Raw genomic sequence first — 7,148 nt, forward strand, 5'->3', positions numbered from 1 at the left:
ATTTAGTCAAAGTCACTGCTGGCTGCCGCTTTCTTCACCTACCACTCGCTCCTAAATTAGCATTTCGCAGCAGTTTTTCGACTGCTTTTAATCGAGGAGTATGGTATGGGCTGCAGCGTTCCTAAATTAGCATTTCACAGCGGCAAGACGATGCTTTGCATAATCGAGAACAAGAAGTACGAGGCTAGCTAGTATGAGCTAACGCAAGAGCTGAGGCGTTTTGATGTAAACTGGGCTTTGGATCGTCTCAACTGAGGGCCCAGGCTCGCAGAAGCTAACTCAGTTTTGTATACGGGCTAGTGCAAAGAGGGCCGAAGGTGCGTGACAAATCCTGGGCCGTGCGGTGCGTCGTGCGCGGGCAAAAATCTACCTGCGCCAACAGAAACAGGCTCGTCAGGTCCAGGACGCCAAGGCTTCGCCGGCCGTGCAGTGACGCGTCATGCACTCATGCGCGTGAATTCGAGCAACGACGGGGCGGCCTGCATGTGCTTGTGCGATGCACGCTTGCTGCGCAGTTGCCCACAAGGTTCCGTCACGGTGATGGTGTGACTTGGTACGTAAGAGTATCCCCCTTGTGGATGCAAACAAAGCTTTTAGCTACTGGTTTTTGTCACTTTACTACCCGCAAAACCGTGGCTTGCTTTGTGCACGAGTCAGAGGTGCGTCAAGCGAAATAACAAAAGACCAATGACGACAGCGCACCAAATTTGTAGCTATTGTTTGTGAGAAACAAAATATATTTGGCTTCCCGTTGGCAGCCGGAGCCGGTCCACTCCCACCCAACGGTCTGGTGACCCCGCACCCCACGTCCGTCCCCACCCCGAGCACGGGATCCGGGCCCGCACGCCAGCCGCACCGACGGCCAGGCCCCCAAGACGTCTAGACCTCGGCGGCGAGACGGACCGAGTCGGTTTCGTTCCGCTATAAAGCCCGCGCGGTTCGCCCGAAACCGGTTCTTGCAGATCGGCCCAGCCAACACCCATAATTCCGGATTCCCTTCTCCACTGCGCTCGCCTGACGCCACCCCTCTCTTTTCTCTCCACGAAACCAACCAGCCAGACCAGCCGCACCCCGCAGCCCCGCAGGCAGCCATGGCCGTGGCTTGCGCATCGCTTGCGGGCGGGTGGGAGATCGGCCCAGGGCTCGCGCTCGGGGCCTTGTTCACGGAGGCGGAGCTGGCGGTGGCGGACCAGCTCGTGCAGCTCAGCGGCAGCGGCGGAGGGGACGAGGCGGCGTCGGGGTCGGAGTCGGAGTCGCCGCGGTCCGTGAACACGTGCGCGGCCGCCGCGGCGTGGGAGGATCGAGAGGAGGTGGTGGCCGGGGCCGGTCTCTGGCTCGGGACGATGGAGCTGGACAGGAGGGACCAGGAAGAGGTACCGCCTCCTGTCGGACGTCTACGCCGCCACGAGGCCCGTGACCGGCGCCGACGCGGACGCGGGCAGCGCCAGGAAGAGGAAGCGGGGTCACGAGACGGAGCCGGAGGCGGAGGCCGGGACGACGATCAGGTACGACGGAGATCAGTGCTTCTAGACTCTAGACTAGAATCTAGAGGGAGACGGAGGGGAGGATGAAGGTAGGAGATGGGAGGGAAGGGCTTTTGTGTAATTATCGAAGATTAGTAGGGTCTGTTTTGCAATGTCAGTCATTTTGCTTTTCAAAGTTCTCCTAGAAGAAGGCTGAAGGCCACAGCAAAGGGGAAGGGGAACAAGACAAGAAAGTGAAGCTAGCTTGTACAGAAAGCAGTTCGTGCTGCTGCTACGTTTTGAATTCGAATTTTAGATCCGAACTGGGCCTGCAAGATATTCATTTCCAGATCCCGAATGGAGTCTTCCCCAAGTGCTGGTAGCCTGGTACCATTGTGGTCTTGTGTGTGTGTGGCCGGCCTCTCAATTTGAATTTTCAATCCCCTATTCCTGTCCCCTACTGCCGAAATGTTCCTCGGGATCCGTACGTGGACGCCGTTTAGAAATTTGAACCATTCGCCGTGGCCGCCGCCGTCCACCACAACATTCGCTGCAGCTGCGATGCGAACGCGAACTTAACTTCGCTTGCAAGGATATACGAGTAGACAGACGACGTGCACAAGCTTCGAATTGAATACGATACGAAGCACAAGCAGCTGGCTAGGCATCATGGAGGTGTGGTGTGGGTGGCGGTAGCTGCTACGGGTTTGTTCGGCAAGACTTTGTGGTTGATTTGTAGAGTTAATTTGTTGTGAGGGAAAATTACTGTTTTATGGCTGAAAAAATAGAATTGATTCAGGTTTATAAGCTCAAGCGAACTGATTATGGCTGATTCGTAGAGTTGATTTGTTTCTGGCCGGCGACTGCTGGAACGTTTCAAAGCGGCATTTCGCCAGCGGCTGTTTTCAACTTTAGAAGCAGATCGAGCTCTCCGAAGATTATCAAATTTACATAAACTGTGTGGCGTCTGCTTTGAATTGGCAACGATGGCTAGCGGAGATAATACTACTTGATCAAGTCGTACTGTCGTAGTATCCAGGCAATACGTTAGTTGCGGTATTTTATTATGCACAGCTGCTGTCCAGGCTTGTGTGATACGTACTAATTCTAATGCACGTCTGGGGAACAACAAAGTAGGAGCACCAGCACCTCGTTATCGTCAGCACAATAGAAACACCGAATACAACTTACTTGTATTTGGCTTATAAACCATGGATTATTAAGTCAATAAATAATACTTTTTTTATATCAAACTAGTCAAATAGTACTTTCAAGTTATGGCTTATAAGCCAAGCAAGCCTAAACGAACGGGGCGATAATTAGATAGCTATAAATGCGAGTATTGCATGCTCCTGAAAATAACACTTCAGTCCAAATCAACCTGCTTTTGGTCATGCACGCTAATCTTGCGTACGAATACTACCATGATGCAGGAGGCAGGGCTCAAGATGTCTGAGAGAGAGGTGAATTAGACTAATTCTAATTTTTTTACAATAATTAAGCCCTATATTTAGCTTATTTCATCATTTGTATCTAAAATGTGTTTCTATTGTTCTGCCATACAAAAGTTTTGCATTGTAAGTTTCAATCCTACTCTAGCATGGTAATTTTAGGAATATAAATATATGAAATAAATTACTCAAATATAAATGCTTCAAAATAAAGAGAGGGAAAGGAACGCGACGATGTTTTTCTGAGGTATCGAAGAGTCAGCACTCCTCACTAGTCCTCGTTGGAGCACCCGCACAAGGGTGTAGCTCCCCCTTATCCACGCAAGGATCAAGTGCTCTCTACGAGCTGATTCTTTGACACCCCAGTCACGATGAATCGCCCACAACCGCTCACAACATGACATGGGTCATCCACAAGTGCTCCCGGATGATCACCAAGCTCCCAACCACCATCGAGCCGACTAGGTGATGGCGATCACCAATAGTAACAAACACAAACTCTTACTTGACCAAGACAAGCCTAATAAAAAAGATGGATGCACACTTGCTACTCCCTATGCACTAGTGAGGTCCTTAATCTTGGATTATCAACTCTCAATCACCAAACTAGGCTTTTGCTTTTTCTTGCACTCCAAAGGCATTTCACAGCTGAACAATTAGGACAAGAGACCTCCCATGAATGAGTAAGATAAGTATTTATACCCCCTCATTCAAAACATAACGGTTGGAGGCCAACTCAGCAAGTTTTGGGGTGATCGGACGCTTCAGGTCAGTAGTACACGTCACTGTGTCAGATAGAGCCGTTAGCTCTGATCGGACTCTGACCTGCGTCCGGTCATCACCCACCGACTGTGTCCGGTCAGCAAAATGCCCCTATAGATGCTCTCTGATGTTGATCGGACACTGGCACCCTAGCGTCCGGTCATGTACGGTTAGTACATGACTGTAGCTGCTGATCAAATGAACTGACCGGACTCTTCACGCTGCGTTCGATCACAACAAAATCAGCGTTCGATCAGTCATTTGACCCTCCTATTCACTTCCAATTCTAAATCCTTCGAGAATGAAGTTGACTTCTATCGATCTTAGGGCTATCCCTGAGCTACCTAGTGCTAAGTTTGATATGTGTGCACCATACCTAATCCATTAGACTCACCTAGATCATGCTACTAGTCCATACCCCCCTTAATAGTACGGCCAAAGGAAAAACAAAGTCCTAAACTACTCTAAGTGTCTCTCTAACTGCCAAATGACACTTAGAACTAGTCTGTCCTTAACCTTGTCGTCCATCCTTTGAAAACCGAAACAATTTCCATCGACAGGGGCATGACAACCATGATTGCCCAATCAATTTCTATTATCATGACCTAACTCAAATTACCTCTATAAAACACACTATTAGTCATAGTAATCTCGCGTCGTCATTAATCACCAAAATCCAATTAGGGGCCTAGATGCTTTTAATCTTCCCCTTTTTGGTGATTGATGACAACACAACCTCGAGTATGTAATAGAGACGAGTGAGGTTTTCAACATGCTTGATTCATATAAGCATTTGACAATAAGAATAAAGGAGGTAGGCATGCTTGTATGACCCAAGTCAACATGGTGTACTAAAAAATATGAATTAAGCATGGGTACATGAAGTAAAGCTCATTTGAAATGGAGTAAAACGCGAAAGCACAACAAATGAGCATAACCAAGTGACATGACATATATATCAATGTAGAGAGCACACATGTCACATAAGTCTCACAATCACATGTATATAATACAATGCATGAAAGTAAACATGAATGCACAAAGTATCACCCACAAAAGATTAAAAGAAACAAATCGAGACCATCTCACATGCTCCCCCTAGATCTAATATACTCGCTCCCTCTCCCCCTTTGGTGACAAGCACCAAAACCTAAGGGACAGACGGTGGGATAGGAGTAGTCGAGTCGGGTGCTGAGGTGCGATGAGAGATTTGGAACTAAGCTTCATCACCCTCTGACCCTGAGCTCTGAGCGGTTTGACCCTCTATTGCTGGAAGTGAAGGTGAAGCGGTTTAGGTCTGCTCAGTAACTAGCATGGCCTATGACTCTAGAGGTGTCACTAGTAGGAAGTAGAGCCACATCTGCCGCTGTTGCTGTCGCTGAAGCCTCAAGTGTAGGAGTGATTGTCTAAGGTGGCTCGGATGATGCAACAGACGACAGAATCATCTCGGTAGTCCCAATAACTGGAGCAACTGTGGTAGGGACAGAGACTCAGAATACTAGAGGTGTAGGCTGCCTTGTAAGCTCACTGAAGGTAGCACCAAGACTCTTGGAGACTAGGGGTGTCTGTCACTAACGCCGAAGAAATTTGAGTCAGAGTGAAGCCCATAACAATAGGAGTAAAGTGAGGACCCGGAGCTATCCCTGGTGAAGCAAACCACTGAGACACCTACTCTATAGGTGAGGCAAACTGAGGAGCTAGCTGTCTTTGACTCGAAGCCCACTGGGTTGTACAGCTATGGTAGAACCGCCTAATCTAATGCCTCCTATGAGTGCTCATCTTCCATTAGACACTAAGCACCCAAGGGATAACATTAAATTACTCGATTCCGTCACGCACACCCTAGGGGAGAACCCGAAAATCCATATTTTTCCATCAGGATCACAAATGAGAGAATAAAGCTTACATCATTCTTAAACATTTCTTACATCACTTTTAATACAATATCAGAGTATAATATTTATTATTATAACAACGGAATGTAATCATAGTATCATAGTTATGAACAATTTAATGTAACAGTGGAATATAAACATATGATCAGAATTACAGCGGAAATAAATAGCTATTCATGTCATGATGAAGCATCGATATATAAACTATGTCAATAGATTATAAAACTTTCATTTATAAAAACATTTGGTGAGAGTTATAAATAAAAGCTACGATCACAGCGTAAGGAAATCCTCTCTAAGCCCACCAGGAGGAATCCACACACAAGGGTCAGCTCTAGCATCCACCTATTACCTATAACAGGGGGGGGATAAAACCCTGAGTACTCAATTGTACTTAGCAAGACTTATCCGACAGGTAGAAAAGAAAATACTCCAAGAATATGCAAGGCTATCTGGCTTGTGGGTTTATTGTATCTACAGGAAGCATTACTAAAAGTGTGTCCTTATATTTGATTTTTATTAGCAGTGGATTAGTTCATTAACTAACCATTCTATGTAAGCACCTATACTACTTTCAAGCAGGCAGGTAAGCAATCAGATTTCCATTTCTTCACCTTTCCTCTTTTAGTTCTTACTATAGGTGCTAGAGTTAAGGCAATTCAGTATCGAAATATCGATGATTCAGTGAATCAATGCCCCAAGCTGGGTATCCCAAAAACACATGCTTCGCTTGTACCCAGGGCACAAGCAGGACCAACCCATCACCCTCCTATCCTGGGTGTCCAGGTCCCCGTCCAAACTAGGACTCCAAGCCCCTGCCCCTGAGTCCTAGACTCAGTGCGGTGAAAGGACCTCCTAACCAAAAAACACCAAGGCAGTCGATCTAGAAAGAGCCGGATCCACAACAAGAGAGCAACAAGTCTTCCAAGCGCCCATACCCAAGTATGTGCTTGGGATAATAAGTCTGTGACTTGTCTTAGAGTCTTATACAATGGCCGGTCCTTAACCGACATAGATAGGGAAAGCAGTGTAACCAAGCTATGCCCCGCAGTCCGCGGTGACAAAACCTCTTACACCCACCAATACCCAAACCACATCCCTGCCCGGTCACCATTTTCCTTTCCACCATTTATATTTTCCAAGTGATAATAATACAGTAATATATTTCCTATCTCCCTGTGAGTGACCGACAATCACTCGACTTCTACCAGAGTCCTGTAGCATAGCATTCTACACGATCCTGTCATACTAGTAAGACTCATAGATTAAAGATATATATATATATATATATATATATATATATATATATATATATATATATATATATATATATGCAAGTGGGTTTCATTCAACTCCTTAAAACTTAATGCACAAATATAATTTAAATCGTCGAAAAGTAGGGGTTATGCACCGGGGCTTGCCTGGGTAAGATTTAATCAGAAGTTAGCATTCCATCATGGCGACACAATTTCCAATTGCACCATTTCTCCTAGCAACTCCTGATGACTCCGCCATCCATCGATGTCCCTATTATGATATGCAATGCGATGCAATACAAAGATGTAATTAATCAACTG

The 7,148-nt window shown here is 46.5% G+C and overlaps 1 pseudogene; it reads left to right on the forward strand.

Annotated features, from left to right (window-relative positions):
• The first annotated feature begins 973 nt into the window (after positions 1–973).
• On the forward strand, positions 974–2,022 carry LOC136552221 (uncharacterized; annotated as a pseudogene).
• The last annotated feature ends 5,126 nt before the right edge of the window (positions 2,023–7,148 follow it).

The sequence above is a fragment of the Miscanthus floridulus genome, chromosome 4 (genome assembly GCF_019320115.1).
Source record: "Miscanthus floridulus cultivar M001 chromosome 4, ASM1932011v1, whole genome shotgun sequence".
NCBI classification, from domain to species: domain Eukaryota; kingdom Viridiplantae; phylum Streptophyta; class Magnoliopsida; order Poales; family Poaceae; genus Miscanthus; species Miscanthus floridulus.